The sequence below is a fragment of the Petaurus breviceps genome, unplaced genomic scaffold (assembly GCF_028583685.1).
Source record: "Petaurus breviceps papuanus isolate PSGF00001 unplaced genomic scaffold, PetGlider_PUasm1.0 90919, whole genome shotgun sequence".
Classification (NCBI taxonomy): Eukaryota; Metazoa; Chordata; class Mammalia; order Diprotodontia; family Petauridae; genus Petaurus; species Petaurus breviceps.
This window is the reverse complement of record NW_027187378.1, coordinates 11409874-11426963: the sequence shown is the minus strand read 5'-3', so window position 1 is coordinate 11426963 and position 17090 is coordinate 11409874. Positions and strand designations below refer to the sequence as shown.

General features: G+C 37.8%; 1 protein-coding gene across 1 annotated transcript in view; it reads right to left on the bottom strand.

The window, feature by feature from the left end:
- The window catches only part of DTD1 (D-aminoacyl-tRNA deacylase 1), a 254173-nt gene that overhangs the window by 11771 nt on the left and 225312 nt on the right, over nt 1–17090 (bottom strand). The gene's annotated exons all lie outside the window — the stretch shown is intronic.

The following is a 17090-nucleotide window of genomic DNA, read 5'->3' as shown; positions in this document are numbered from 1 at the left end:
TGAAGGCTTGAGAATGTGGGTGTTTATTACATTAACTACGTGTGCCAACTTCATAACTAATGTGATGGCTTTGACTTTCTGGTTTTGGGACTCGGTTTTCTGGTATTTGAATAAATGTTCTAGCTTTGTCCCCCATGTAAAGAGCCTGGTATATTTTTAATAACCATATCAGCATATTTATAGTTACCATAGGCATTATGAGTATTGCATTGTTGATACACTCCTTTAAAAATCTATGTGCATTTGCTGTCTTTTACTCACCTGAAACTGCTCTCTCCAAAGTTACCAATGATATCTCAATTACCAAATCTGATCAGTTCTTTTCTCAGTTTCTTTTCTCAGTTCTTCTCTCCACCTATGTGGTGCATTTGACATGGCCGACCACCTCTTCCTTCTGGATACCCTCTCTTTAGGTATTCATGACACATCTCTCCTGGTTCTCCTCTGGAATTAACATCCACATCTTGATTCCTAATTGTAGATGTTCCTCAAAGTTCTGTCCTGAGCCTTATTCTCTTCTCCCTCTATACTCTCTCTTGGTAACTTCTTCAGCTAACATGGCTTTCAGATCTATTTATCTAGCCTTGGCATCTTCCACAAGCTTTAATGTTGCATCACCAGGTCCCCAATGAACATTTCAAACTTGCTATTTCCAAGACATCTTAAATATAAAACATCTAAAATTGAACTCATTATCCTTTCTCCTAAACCCTTCCCTAATCCAAATGTCCCTATATCTCAAGAAGGCACCCCTAAATTCTTCCTGTCTCTCAGATTCATAATCTCAGTATTATCTTTGACTCCTCACTCAAGACATTCAAACAATTGCCAAATCTTGCTGTTTTTACCTTCAAAATGTCTTTTTCAGCTGAGCCTTACCTATAGTCACACAGTTACCATCTTGATTCAGACACTCAGCACCTCTCCCCCACCTTAATTCATCAGTATTGGTTCTCCCTGACTCATGTCTCTGACCACTCTAATACATCCTGCAAAGGACAGCTAAAGTAATCTTCCTTAAAGCATAGATGTGACATATGACTCTCCTACTCAACCAGTGGCTTCCTATTAACTCTAAGATAAGATTACCAATTCATTCTTTAATGTTTAAAGTACATCACGGTCTGGTCCTGACCTATCTTTTCAGCCTCATTAGATAGCACTCCCCCTCCTGACTCTAGGATACAGTCAAACTGGCTTTCTCTCTGTTCCTCACTCATAACACTCCATCTCCCTTCTTTGGTCCTTTGCATTGGCAATCCCATGTCATTGGAATGTATTTTCTCCTTATCTCTGCCTCATAGAGTCCCTCTCTTTCCTCTGAGATGTAAATCATGCACCATGAAGCCTTTCCTGATTACCCCAAAGCATTAATGCTTTATTTCTCAAACTACCTTGATTTAAACTACTTTGTATATGTTTATTTTTATTTACTTTATGTGAATAAACTTGTTTTCCTTCTCTTCCCCCCTCCCCCATTAGAATGTAAGCTCATTGTGCACAGAGACTGTTTATTCTTTGTACTTATAACCTTAGTGCCTAACAGTATACATAGTAATGCCTTAATATTTGTTGATTTATTGTCTGGCTGACTTGTGTTTGTTATCTTTGTGTTAGCCTCTAAGTTTCAAGAAGGCAAAAAGCATGGCTTATTTAAATTTGTCTCTCTCCCTTTACCTGGTACAGTAAGTATTCTGGATACAGAAGGTACTTAATAAATGTGAGTTAAATGGAATTGCTAATAACAAATATAAGAAATAAATTACTAATCCACACCAGAAAAAAGATATTTTGATTATTATAAGAGTCATTCCTGAAAAAAAATGAATCTGCATATCACCTGGAAAACTAGCAGTGGCCTTTGGAATACAATATGAAAACACTAGTCTAGGCTACATACCCATATCCTAAGACTCACTCATAAAACAATGCTATCTGTTTCAAGTATCTTCATCTAAAAAAAAAAGACAAAAACAAGGGGCATCCAGGTGGCTCAGCGAGTAAGAGCACCGGCTCCAGTGTTGGGATGACCTGGAGATCGAATCCCAGGCTCAGACACTCAGCACCACACCCAGAAATAACTGGCCGTGTAACCTTGAGCAAGTTACTTAACCCCGATTGCTTAAAAAAATAAATACATAAAACCTCTAACCCTTCTGTTTTTTCTTGAACATGATAATGGGGGGAAACTAGATCAAGGCTATGGACCACCAGCCTGAAGTATCCTGAGAGAGGGGAGCAGCTCACTACCTTCTTAAGAAGCAATATAAAAAAGGCAAAGTGAAAGCCAGCAGAGAGGTACATTTGGTGATTTTAGAAACACCATACCTATGTATTATTATTCAGTTTGATAAGTAAGTTTCTTTGGAAAAGAGTGATGTATGCCTTAGAAATGAAATTCAGTCATAATGAGGTAAAGTATAATTTATTTCCCTCTTATAATTACTGAGAATATCCCCCCTAGCCCTTCACATCCCTCTGCTGGGTAGGAAAGGGAACCTTTTATTGATACTTTTTATTATTATAGCACATAATCATTTCTGGGGGGGAGGGGAATCCTCCTGCCAGACTGAACCCTCCTTTGCAAGAAAGAGAAACTTTTAAACATAAATATCGGACACAGTAAACACCTCTGACAATGTAAACATAACAGGTTGAACAGGTCATGTGCAAAGGCAGCAGCCTTCCCTCTGCTGACTTAGTGCTGAGAAGGCTTGATGATTAGAGAATGACAGTTTCCCTCCCTGACTGCTTCCTGTCAGCCTCATGGGACATAGAACTGTTAAACCTTTTGAGACAAGAAAGTATCTCCTTTTTGGCTACTGAGTAGGAAGGAATGAAGATACAGTAAGACTTTATAAAAAGAAATGACTCCACCCCTGGCCTTTCTCTTCCTTCAATCCTCCAGGTGGTTGTAGCAGCAAGCACCCCAAGCACGTCCTCAGGGTTTGCTGCCCATACAGGTTCTTGGATCTGCTTTGTTAAAGGAAAGCAACTCAAAATGGGTTAACAAGCTTACTTTAATCAGTCAGACATATATCGTTTACCTTGTTCAGGGGAAAAAGGTCAGCACCCCAAACTTCAAAATATACAGACAGAATTATCAAGACATTAACAGATCAAGTAGACAGCTTTCCAAACTGTCCAACCATTACATCCATACCCAGTCAACATCTGGGTTTCCACGTCTGGGTTTTTCAAAGCCGGGGGACTCTCAACAACGGCTTCCCAGAATTCAGATCAAATCACAGAACACTTCTCAAAGTGAGTCCCAAAACAAAGCTACACATCAGGGCTTATATAGCCTTCTCCTGGCTCAGAGAATGTAACAACCTTATTGACTCACTGGCCAATCAAGAAGTATCTACTGAAAAACAAGCCTCCCTCCCCAGGCTTCAGGTGCATTTTAGCCTAGGGGCAGGGAAGATCTTCCAAATTTGCATTCCCATTACAGTGGTATCATGTAACTAAGATTTCCAATGAAGGCTGGTGGAAGGCTCTGCTCTTCTCCATCCAGGCTCCATAGCAACCAGTTTCACAAACAATTTCAGGAAAAATCAGGAGGGGTTTCTCCTCCCCTCTTCTGAATGAGAAACAACTGACACTGGCAACTTAATCTAACTCTACAACCAAGTTGTTAGAGAAGGACTAAAAGAAAATAAGGATAACTAAAGATCATTACCCTATACAAAAAGTTAAAAACCAATCATTTCCTAAAAATAAAATTAATCTCTTGATAAAATGTTTCATTGTCCCTCTTAATAGCACTAAATAAATCTGAGTCAAATAAATCAGTGATCTACCTATTTACCCACTTCTCATTTCACAGAAAGGTGTGTTTAAAAATACTATGAACTATAACTACTTTATAAAATCCAAAGGGTCCTCACAAAGTCAGAAAACTTTTCTATATATAAGAAAATCTTTGTGTCATCTACCAAACATAGAAATAAAATGAAACTATGTTTGTTCGATAATTTTTTATGAAAAAGAGGACAGGCCTTACCAAGGCAGTTTCTACACTAAGACAACACAAAATTCTGCTGTTTGCTATTATTTACATGAGCAAAAATTAAGGCCACTTCAACGGTACACATTATTTTTGCACTACTGAGGTAGTTGATACAAAACATGGATTTGTGATTTCAATAGGAAGTTTGGCATAAGTCAGTAAAATACAGAAATGGAATGAGAGGTCATCACTTATATGAAAGACTGATCAATGATATATTCTTTTCTGTAGGCTGACTGAAAGAAGTCTCACTAAATGGGCTCTGGTTCATTAGGAGGGGATCTGATTAGCCCAAGATACTTCCTGCTCTTCACACAAAAGTCAAATTGATAAAAATAAACAAAATTCAGGCAGGTTCCAAAATCACTGGCTTCAAGTTTAGCATTTTATAACTGAAATGCTGGTGTGTTTGTCTGGGGTGTACTATACTCACAAAATAATTTCATTCTACACAGAAAAATAAAATCTAGTGTAAGCACTATGAAGCTATTTATCATTTACCAATAAGAAAACAAAACTAAGAGGTATACTTCTTGGAGTTTAGTGGAAATGAGAGGTGGGGGTGGGGTTTTTTTTTTCTTTTTGGCATGTCTTATTTGGCTTTCTAAGGAGGAGGAAAATCTTGTTGAAAGAGGTAACTCAAAAATCTTTTTTTCAGGGAGAAAATGGTAAAAATAATTTGTCCCTGAAGATAACAGAAAATATTGATTCCCACTGGAAAAACAAGAGAGACTTAAGGAATGAAAGAGGAAAAAAACCCAAATAAGTTGACTTTGTCCATTTGATAAAATACATAGTTACATTTGCTTTGTGATATATATATAGAAATGCTGTAATCTGCAGAATGTCAGTTGAACCTGATAGGATTTTACATCCAAAAAGGCATCTGTCCTCCATGTCAAAATGACACAAGGGTCTTTAAAGATATAATTTTGTTCAATGACTCTCTGTTAATATCAAACAAAACAAAAATAAACAAAAGAAGAGAGTATCGAGAAAGATGTGTGCTCACCAATGTATCTGCTGGCATCATGAGGAATGCCCAGTGCAAAAAACTGATCAAAGAGGGATTCCTCATGAATGGTAAGGTCCCCCAGAAGATCCTGTTTATAGATGACATCATGCTGATGGCAAGAAACTTCAGAAAAATGTAGAGTCTTCTGTATGGATTAGTAGGTTATATTCAGTTAAAAGCATATAGTTTAATTATAAATAACAGGAAAAGCCAAGTGCTTTGTCTCTCACTACCTAGTTCTGGGTCACAGATTCAAGACAGAACAAGGAACAGCCCTGTGTGCAGTAGTGGCACTCTATGATGAGGAATGGTTTCTTGCCCTGAGCTGTGCACCAAGAAAAGAAGGAAGTTCAAAAGCAAGCAAGTACCAGCAGCATAATTCGGGGCTCTTGAGCAGAATATGTCAGTTCCAGCTCCTAATCTGAAGTCTGAAAAAGAATAATCCAGGCAGGAATCCCAGACCAAATGGAAGCCTGTAGTTCTTTCATTCTAAACCTACAGAGCTTCCCAGCTGGTTGAGAGTGAATGAGGCCAGCCATAGGTCAGGAACTTGCAGAGCTCAGATAAGAAAGGCAACAATCAGACTTTACCCTAAATCACACCATATTGGGGGCACTGAAAGCTTATAGGTCCTCAGCCTTAGCTGTCCTTGAGAGCTCGGAATAACAAAACAATCAATATCCCCAAGAAAGTAGCAACAGGACCAGCCCAGACTTTCCTCTCCAGAAGTGCACAGAGCCAGGCTCCTAATTTCAAGTTCAAAGTCAAGAAATAGGCTGGAAGAATGAACAAACAAAAAATAATCCCACCACAAAAAGCTATTATAGTGAAGGAACTCTCAAGACACAGACCAAGAAGAGAATGACTCCAAAATATCTACAAGCAAAGCCTCAAAGAAAAGCATATCTGGGGCACAAATTCAGCCAGAATGACTGAAAGAGATGAAGTAAGACTTTAAAAAATAAAGTTAAAGAAATTTTAAATAAATGAAATGAGATCCCTAGAGTAAAAACAAATAGAAAAGAAATGAGAAACACATATGAAAGAACTGGAAAAGGAATTAACAGTCTGGGAAGGGAATTGGAATTTATACAGTACCTACTATGTGTCAGGCACTATGGAAAGTGCTTTGCAAATATTATCCCATCTGATCCTCATAACAATGCTAAGGAGTTAGGTGCTGTTATTATCTTCATTTTACAACTGAAGAAAATGAGACAAACAGAAGTTTACCCAAGAGTTACCAAGTAAGTGTTTGAAACTGAATTTGAACTCAGGTCTTCCTCATTCCAGGCCTGGAGCTCTATCTACTGCTTCTATCTGCTTCGCACAGGAGGAAACCTTGCCCAAGCAATAAATTCCCTGAAAAGAAAAATTGACCAAACAGAAGCCAACGACTCCATAAGACAACAAGAAATACTAAAACAAAGTCAAAATCCTGAAAAAATAGAAGAAAACATAAGGCATCCCATAACAAAAAATGACTAACCTAGAAAACAGTTAAGGAGAGATTGTTTAAGAATCAATGAGACAATAGCTTCAGCAAAGGTATGCTACAAAATAAATCCTCAAAAACCAGAAGTATTTCTATGTAATAATAGTAATAATAATAAACATAAGAGGCAATAATAGAAAGGGAAATCCCATCCCAAATAATTACAAAATGCATAAAATATCTGCAGATCAATCTCCCAAAGCACATAAAAGAGTTGTATAGATTCAATTACAAAGTGTTCCTTAAAGAAATAAAGAATAATTTAAATAACTGAAGAAATATTCAGTGTTCATGGCTAGGCCATTCCAATATAATAAAAATTAAAATACTACCGAAATTAATGACATACTTTCTCCCAATAGAAAGTAAGCTCTTTGGTGTCAAGGACTGTTTTGTTCAATACCTAGCACGGTGCTTCACACACCATACATGCTTAAAAAATATTTGTTGAATGCTGATGTTGTTTTAATAGCATCAAGCCTAGGAGTCCTTATGTATTTGGTAAGCAACACAATGTCTTCAATGATCCCAAACTATTAGCATATTTCAGACCTCATCTTTTGAAGACAGCAATGTTCCTTCTGACTTTATATGAGAGTGAATCATAATCCCAGAAGAATCAAAACTGTGAATGACGTAAAGGAAAATGGGAGCCAATATTGATTACCAATGTAAACTTAACATACAAAATATGGCATAGAAGACATTATCAAGATCAAGTGTGACCAGAAGAAGGGGGAGGAGGGGGGCTGACCACAGAGCCACTCAAATTCATCTACTAAGTGACAAAAAAGACCTCTAAGATCCCTCTGAACTTGGAGCCTCGATTGATAATCTTCAGCAGAATACTGGGCTAGTTGGTATGGAAGACACAAAGTTGATGTGATACATGATTCTTTTCTTCAGGAAGTCTGCAATCCAGTTGAGATAGTAAGATATGGGGGAAAAAATCTAATTGCCTCATGATTCATTATGATGAGGGAAAGAGAAAGGGGAATATATACTTTATGCAAAGCCCTCAAATTCTGTTCCTATTAAAAAGAGGGTCAATCGAGATCTCTAGTCATTATTTATACTACTTCATATCTGATTGTAGAAAAGGGAGCTCAGGAGACCCAAACACTTAAAATGCACCTGCTATGTATGTAGTGGCTAAGTGAAGGTCATCAACTGGTTCAGAGAGTATCTAAATCTCTAAATAGTCTCCCTCATGTGAGTAAGAAGCCAGCCTAATTGGAATTACTCTGAATTGTGAGAAGCCCATGTAATTGACATTTTAGCAATGAAAACTGAGAGATTTAATCGAAAGGGAAGGAAAAAGAAGACTTCAAATACCTCAAACTAGTAATCAGCAAAAAAAGCATAAGAGATTTTGGAAGGGTAATTACTATGATGTCTGTTTTTTGGAGTGTGCACCAAATCAATCGTGCCAAAATTCAAAGCAAAAGAATATACTTTAATGTGAAATATTCACAAATAATTTCAAAATAATCTGCTTCCCTCAGGAAATCACATGCTACCTTCTCCTGAGAAGTAGCAACTAACCAGCCCAGATGGTTGCAGTCAAAAGGAAAGAAATGGTATGTGACTACATATCTGTGAATAGAAAAGGTCACAGTTGCATTTTACAGCAAGCTGGATACCCCACATTTTTCTGTGTACCTGTGTTTTCAAATGCATTATATGTGAATGTTTCCAAACAACACAGGTGCTTGTTTAGGAGATGTTATTGCCTTTGCAACTTATTCTCTCTAACCTTTAAAAGAGAAATCATTCATCTAAATAGTCACCCTCCAAACAATTCATTCATTTAACAAACATATATTAAGCACCCATTATCTGCAGGGCATCCTGAAGGCATCCAGAAAACGGATAAAAGGTAACTTGTCTAGGCCCTCTGGAACCATCTAGCAATGGAGTGTGTTAACCCACTATGTGAGTTTGATAACTGCTGCAAAGTTTAAAAATAGACAGAAACAAACTCCTCTCTGCATATTTTAGCCTAATATTTTTTAAAAATGTCATTTTAGTGTTTCATAATATCTTGTCATGGACTCAAAACTATTCTACTGGGATGGCTTTTAAAGTTACTTTTAACCACCACAGTACAGTACCTTTTGTTTAAAAAAAAAATAGACCATCAAACCAATGTACAATGACCAGCACCCTGACAAAAAAAAAAAGCAAAATAAACAACAAAACCCTTGCCTGACACAAGACAGAGACAAAAAGTCTCTGGAGACTATAGACTATCATACAGCCAGTGCAGAAACCTATTCCCAATTTTGCCACTAACTCACTGTGTTTCTTTAATCCACATTACCTCTTTCCTTTTTAGTTTCTCTATCCAATGAAAATAACCTTTTTGTTATTGTTGAATCATTTCAACGTGATTTCCACCACAAATCGGGGGTTTTCTTGGCAAAGATGCTAGAGTAGTTTGCCATTTCCTTGTCCAGCTCATTTTATAGATGAGGAAACTGAGGCAAACAGAGTTAAGTAACTTGCCCAGGATCACACAGGCTAGTAAATGTCTGAAGCCAAATTTGAACTCAGGTCCTCCTGACTCTAGGGCCAATATCCTATCTGCTACACCACTTAAGCTGGCTGAAAGTAAGCTTACCCGGTCATTTATTCATATAAGATCTAGGTTGTGGTTGTATGTGGTTTGTCCTTGTTCTTGAAGAGGACTGTGACATCAGGGATCTGATGACATGACTTGCAATTTACTTTGATTTGAGGGAGGGAGGGCTGTGCAAAGTCACCAGCCTCACTTTCTCCTCTAAATCCATTTGGGTCCAGGGGTCAGATACAGATCGGGACCACTAGTGATGGCTCAGGATGCTTCTTTTCAGGTTCTCACTTTGAGTGAGGCAATGTCCATTCAGTGAATAGGCCTCTTTAAGAAGCACTGTCAACAGAAACCCTACTGGAAGGAAATGTTTGATTTATTCCAAGGTAATGGACCATTTGACTATATTAGCCCTAGTACTCACACCTTAAGTACCCTTTGCCTCTGGGGCCCCTCTGATTGTAGGGTGGGGCAAAGAACTCCTCCCTAAACATCCATTTAAGGAGAAGGTCAAGCCAGCCATCTTTTCACTTCAGACCAGGCTACATTCCTATGGACTTCTCCATCATTCCCCCAAACAATCCAGCACCTTCCTTTCCTCTCCCTACCCCCGTGCCCAGCCCCTGCAGCTTCCTTTAGTACATAACCAAAAAGAAAACTTTACTATGACATAAGCAATAAGTGATTGTCCAGCCTCTGCTTGAAGGCCTCCAATGTGGGGAAACCCCTAACCTCCCAAGGCAAGCCCTTTCACTTATGAATAACTAATTATTAAGGAGTTTTTCTTGATTTCAGTACCAATTTTTCTTTGTAATTTCTACCCATCACTTCTGATCTGTCCTTCTTCCACATGATAGCCCTGCAAATACTTGAACACAAATATTATGTCCCTCCTTTAAGTGTCTCTCCAGGTTAAACATCCTATTTTTTCAGCTGATCCTTATGTGACATGCCCTCAAGATTTTGCCCTCCCAGGATGTTTCCTGGATCATCAGTGTCCTATCTAAATTACAGTGCCCACAACTGAACACAATACTACATATGTTCCCTAACCAGACCTTACTCCTAAAAGATACACCTCTCCCTAATGCAGCCCAAGATCACCTTAGTGATTCTGGCTGCCATGTCATACAGGAGACACACGGCTTGTAAGTATTGTCTAAGGCTGGATTTGAATTCAGGTCCTCCTGACTCCAGGGCCAGTGTTCTATTCACTTCGACACCTAGTCGCCCCTCTAGATTTTTTTCAAACAAACTGCTGTATAACCAGGCCACTCTCCCCTTCCCCCTCCAGCCTTGTTGTTCTTGGATTAAAAAACAACTTCACAAATGTAAGACTTTACATTTAATCCTTGTGAATTTCTCCTAGTAAGATTGAGTTAAGAGTAAAAAAGGCACAGTGGACTTGGAGCCAGGAAAGCCAGGAAGTCCTGAGTTCAAGTTCTGATAGATACTAGCTATGCAATCCTGAATAATGATTTCAAATTCTGACAGATACTAGCTGTGTAACCCTGGGTAAATCATCTAATCTCTCAATGTTCTAGCACAGTGGTATCAAATTCAAATAAAAATGAATTCCTACAGGCACATATTGACTTAGAAAACTACAAACCAACATTAACTATGCTGTACTGTATTATTACTTATTTTGTTAAACACTTTCCAATAACATTTTATCTGGTTTCCATGACAAGCCCTTAATTTGACACTTCTTTTCTAGTCAACTTTTTAAGCCTGTAAATTGCAGAAAAGATGCTGACCTGCATTGATAAAGGGAGTTTTCTTAACTGGGAATACTTCCTATTAATGAAAAAAGAGGACCTGCTAAGAATCAGTCATTACTCTAGCCTTTAAAGATCTTTAGGCATGCTGGCTGGCATCCAGTGAGTTAGCTCTCCCTCCTGCTTTGTGTCATATGTAAATTAAATAGGCATGCCATCTATGCTTTTATACAAGTCATTGATTAAAACGTTACACTAAGCACAGATCTGAGGGGCACTTCACTAGAAGGGCTCATATTTTCCTTCTTTTTGACATGGTTAACTCCATCTTGGAAAATGTGTTTTTTTTTGGGGGGGGGGGGTTTTGTTTTTTGGAGGGGGGGGGGCAGGGCAATTGGGGTTATGTGACTTGCCCAAGGTCACATGGCTAGTAAGCATTAAGTGTCTGGGGCCAGATTTGAATTCAGGTACTCCTGACTCCAGGGCCGGTGCTCTATTGACTGTGCCATCTAGCAGCCCCAAATGTGCTTCATTTAATACAAAGCAAAGAGATACATACTCCTCTACTGTCCTTATACTTTAAAAATCTTTCCAACCTTATCTTTGCTATTCAACTACTCAAACAAATATTCTCACTTGTGGAAATATAGATTTGAAGACCAGAAAAGTAGTCATGGTTTCCCAAGGATGGATTTCAGCCTTCAAGACCTGAAAAGGGGCACTACTTTCTTATAGGAACATCCTCTTGCAACACATTTGTCTGTGTCTTATATGTTCCTTTAATAAACTTCTACTATTCTGCTATAAGCAAGAAGTAATCTTCTTACTGAATGATATACTCTTTGAGTTCAACTGTCTAGTCTACCAAATACAAACCGGTTTACTACTGTCTGGCCCACAACTCTTTCATTTTATTCCAAAAGAACAGCTTGAGTTGATTAATAAAAGGCTTTCCTTTAAATATGGGTAGGCTATACCTTCAGCATTTCCCTAAGCTTTCCAATACCCTGTCAAAAAAATAAAATACAACAACTTTACAAGTGTAAGACTTCATATTTAATCCTAGTGAATTTCTCCTAGTAAGATTCAGTCATGAGAAAGTGTGACCATTTTTCATGAAGATATGCTGGCTTTTTGTAACTACTACCACCTTTTCTAGATGTTTACTAAACTTTTTTTTTTATTAAATCTAGAATTTTTCAAGGAATCAAGTCAAGCTGACTAGCCTATAGTTTGCAGACTCTATCCTCCTTTTCTGACTATTGGAATATCTGCCCTTCTCCAGTCTCATGACAGACCATTCCCCTGTACCATTCCCCATGATCTTCCAGCTATCACTGATACTTGCATCATCAATCACATCAGAACATCAGTTCTTTAAGTACCCAAGCATGGAGTTGATCTAAGCAAGATGACTTGAATTCAACATTGGCAGCTAGGTGTTTTCTTTCTATCTCTCCTTATCTTGGGTATCAACTTCCTAATAGTCATTTTTGTTCTGTCCTTTCTCAGCTGACAGTTATTCTCCTAGGCAGAGAAAACAAAAGTAAAACAAAAATTCATAAATTTTGCCACTTTTCTGTTGTCAACTAACCTCTCTGAGACTTAGTTTCATCATCTGTAAAATGGGAATAAAATATTATCTACTTCACAGGGTTTTTCTAAGAATAAAATTTGCATTTTGCAAAACTTAATGCTCTATATGAACATGACTACTATTATCACTATTGCTGTAACTGTTCCCATTGACAGCAATCCTAACTCTTCTTTGATCCTCCTCTCTCCATCAGTACTAACAACAACAACAATAAAAACAAATGTTTAATAAGGAAGGTTCAAAGGAAGAAGTGACTATTAATGATGATTGGTGACTGCCTCCTAAGGGATGTAGTTCAGTCATTTTTCGATCATGTGTGACTCTATGACTCTGCTTTCTTGGCAAAGACATTGAAGTAGTTTGCCATTTCCTTCTTTAGCTCATTTTACAGATGAGGAAACTGAAATGAAAAGGTTTAGGTGACTGACTCAGGGTGACAGAGTCAGTAAGTGTCTGAGGTCAGATTTGAACCCAGGAAGATGAGTCTTCCTGACTCCAGGCCTGGCACTCTACTATGCCACCCAGCTGTCCCTGAGGGATCCTGCAGCAGCTATTTCTTGACCTATCAAAAATAAGAGAAACTCCCAAGATTTGTTGTGTCAGATAACTACCACATGCATTAGGTGATTAAATATAGACAACACTGCTAAAGATTACAAAGACTTAGACAAGAAACTGAAGACTTAAGGACACTGATGACTTTTTCATCATTGCAACTAGGAAAGCAAGATTACAAACATCTCTAAAAAGAGGAAAAGCGTCACAATAATCAAGATAACTATAGCCTGTCCTCAGTCCTAAAATGTCAATCAATCAACAAACAGTGATTAAACACCTCTATGTTTTAGTGACTTTGCTAGGTGTCAAGGATAATACCAAAGATTTGAACCTGGGTGACTAGAAATATGCATAACTCTCTAATTTTTTTTTTTTTTTTTGCCTTTTGGAGGGTAATTGGGGTTAAATAACTTGCCCAAGGTTACACGGCTAGTTTTTTCGTGTGGGTGTTAAGTGTCTGAGGCTGGAACTGAACTCGGGTCCTCCTGACTCCAGACCAGCGGTTTACTCACCGGGCCACCTAGCTGCCCTAGCTCTCCTAATTTCTTAAACCGAATAAGCAGAAGAATTTAAAAGTACTGTCACTGTTTCCCTCTAAATGCACAGAAGGTGCCTTTCTAAGTTCCAAAAGTAAACATTGTTTTCTGTGGCAAATAGTACATTAATGCCCCCAGCACACTTAAAAGTTGTCTTTTTTTTTTAGATGACTTGATTTTAGAAGTTAGACTAGTAATTGCTTTCTACAAGGTATTCAAAACTAGAACATTTCAATTATGAATGCTTTCTATGAGATTCAAAATATCTGAATTTAGGTTTTGCTTTCTCTTTACGTATCTATCAGGTATACCACATAAAGCAAAGCAACATATCAGATAACATTTCTATAAGGAAAGGTAGTAATCTAATCTTTCAGGTGATTACCATTACAATGAGCTAACATTTATATAGTGCTCTTTACAACCATTAGGGTTTTTTATTACAACTATTATCTAAGTCGATGACTGAGTCACAACAAGCCTGGGAAATAGGTGAGGAAACTGAGACAGAGGTTAAGTGACTTGCCAAGAGTCACTTTTAAACTAGTAAGTGTCTGAAGTGGGATTTGAACTCAGGACTTCCTGACTCCAGGCATGGTGCTCTGTCTACTACACCACCTAGCTGCCCCTGATAAAAAAGCATGGGAGTTTGGACTGCATGTAGTACAAAATTGGAGCTAATAACAATTCCTGAATGAGGTAATAACAGGTTAAAAACTATATTTTAAGAAGATTATCTTGGGAAGGGTATGGCAGACTGGAATTGTAAGAAACTAGAGGTAGAGAGACAAATGATGAGGCAATTGCAGTAATGCAGATCCGAACATCTAGGAACCTAGATTAGAATAATGGAAATGGAGAGTAAAAAGATAATGAAGAGAACAAAACGTGTCCTAACTTCACTTCAAAAATTCAGTTCAAGTCACTGGATATTTATTAAGTACTCACTATATGCAAAGCATACCAACTGAAGGTACAAAGTTAAAAAATGATCCCATTCACTTAACCCTGAAGGAGCTAAAAATTTCATAGAGAGGATAAACTATTCGTACAAATAGGCAGAATTAAAAGGTACAACTGAATTTACAGCTGAGGGACTTCAGACAGCATTTACTTTAACTTCTCATTTGACAGAGAAGGAAAATGTAGTTTAAGTGATTTAAACCGAAATTATATAGACAATAGCTATCTAAGGCAGTATTTGAACTCAGGCCTCCTGTGGCACATGGGGTACAGTGAAAGGAGTCCTGGATTTGGAGTTGGAGGTCCTGTATTTGAATTGTGGCTCACTTACTATCTATAAAGCCTCCATTTCCTCACAGGTTTAAAAAAAAGGTGGGGAGAGGGTTTGAAGTAAGTAGTGAGGAGAGTTGGGTGTCTGAGGAAACCTCTGATGACAAGAAACACCAGACCCAGTGGTGCTGCCAAGAGTGGTGGGGGGGTAGTGCCCAGAAGGAACCAGCACACACCCAGTGAGTGCAGCAGCGGGGCAAACGCCCCTGGCTGTGGGCACTTACAGGAGACTGGATGTTTGGCTTTAGCTCCAGGCTAGAGGAGAGAATTGAAGACCTGGAATAAGAGGCACCATTTCCCACAACCCAGGGCTAGAGGTGATTACAAAAATTAAGCTATTGCCACAAAAAATGCACAGGCAAAGGAGAAAGAATCCAACCATAGACTGCTATTATAGGAATAGAGATGACCAGGGTTCATCTTCAGTAAAGAAATCCCCAAAGAGTAATGTAAAATGGACACCTGCCCCAAAAGTATTCATAGAAGATCTCAAAAAAGACTTTAAAAACCAAATGACAGAGATGGAGGAAAAACTAAAAAAGAAAATAAGAATAATCCAAGAAAAACAAGAAGGGTATAAAAGAAAAATCAACCAATCAGAAAAGGAGATCCAGAATCTTAAGGAAGAAAATTATACCTTGAAAATTAGAATTGGGCAAAGTGAAGCTAGTGAAATTATAAGAGATGAAGAAATGATTAAACAAAATATGAATAATGAAAAAACAGTAGAGAAAGTAAAATATCTTATAAGAAAAACAACAGATTTGGAGAATAGATCAAGAAGAGAAAATATAAAAATAATCAGCCTAACTGAAAGTTATGATCAAAAAAATAATCTTGATACAATAATACAAGAAATAATTAAAGAAAACTGTCCTTAAGTATTTAAAGAAGGGGAAAAGTAGAAATAGAAAAAAATCTATTGATCATTACTTAAAAGAGATCCTATGAGGAAAACTCAAAGGAATATCACAGTCAAATTCCAAAACCTCCAGCTCAAGGATAAAATATTAGAAGCATCAAGATTAAAACAATTTAAATATGGAGCTGCCACAACTAGACTCACACAAGACCTAGCAACAGAGACATTAAAGGATCAGAGGTCTTGGAACATAATATATCAAAGAGCAAAAGAACTGGGACTCAGGGGCGGCCAGGTGGCTCAGCGAGTAAGAGCACCGGCTCCAGTGTCAGGATGACCTGGATCAAATCCGGGCTCGGATACTCAGCACCACACCCAGAAATAATAACTGGCTGTGTAACCTTGAGCAAGTTACTTAACCCCGATTGCTTAAAAAAAAAAAAAAAGAACTGGGACTCCAGCCAAAAATATAATACCCTACAAAGTTAAGTATTATCCTGAAGGGGAAAAAAATGGACATGTGATAAACTCTCTGATTTTCAAGATTTTGTTTAAAAAAAAAATCCTGAACTCAAAAGATTTGACATACAAGAACCAAGAGAAATTTAAGGTACATACTAAACACTGATTATAAGGGATTCATAAGGACAGACTGTTTACTTTATACACACACACACACACACACACACACACATATAGTAAAATGGATGTCTAAGATTCTTATTAATAATTGGGTAGCTCATAAGAAAGATTGGGCTAAACCTGATTATGATAGGAATTTAAAAAGTAAAACCATTTAGGAACAGCTAGAAAGAGTAATTATTTTATACAAATGAGGTACAACAGGAGAATCGATACAGAGTAATTAGATGGGCAAAGAAGGCTGGAAGTTTTAGTAGCCTTTTATTGGGAATGGGTTTAAGAGGGAAATATGTGTGTGTATTTGTGTGTGAGTGTTTATGTGCACATATACACACACATATATATACACATATATGTGTGTGTGTGTTATGTATTTAGAAGAAATAAAATGGTATGGGTATAGGGAGGGGGGAGAGGACAAGGGAGGGATATTTAGAGAGGAACAGGAAGGAATATGTAAAAGGGGGGTATAGAAGGGTGTTTAGATTTATGGGAATGGGAGGATGGGGAGGGATCCTTGGAGGGTGGTAGACAAGCAATAGGAGGGCAAGGTAGTGGGTAGAGGAAGCAGGAGGGATAGAAAACAAGAGATATGCACAAGCATAAAAACAAAGATCAACAGTAAAATATGTTTGGGAAAGTATATATCTATCTATATATATGTACCTGTATATGTATATGGGTATGTATATATTCATAGCTATAGAGAAACATATCTAAACTTTATTGTAGCCTTTCTGGGGGGTTGGACGGAAGGGAAAAAAAAAGAACAAAGTAAAAAAGTACA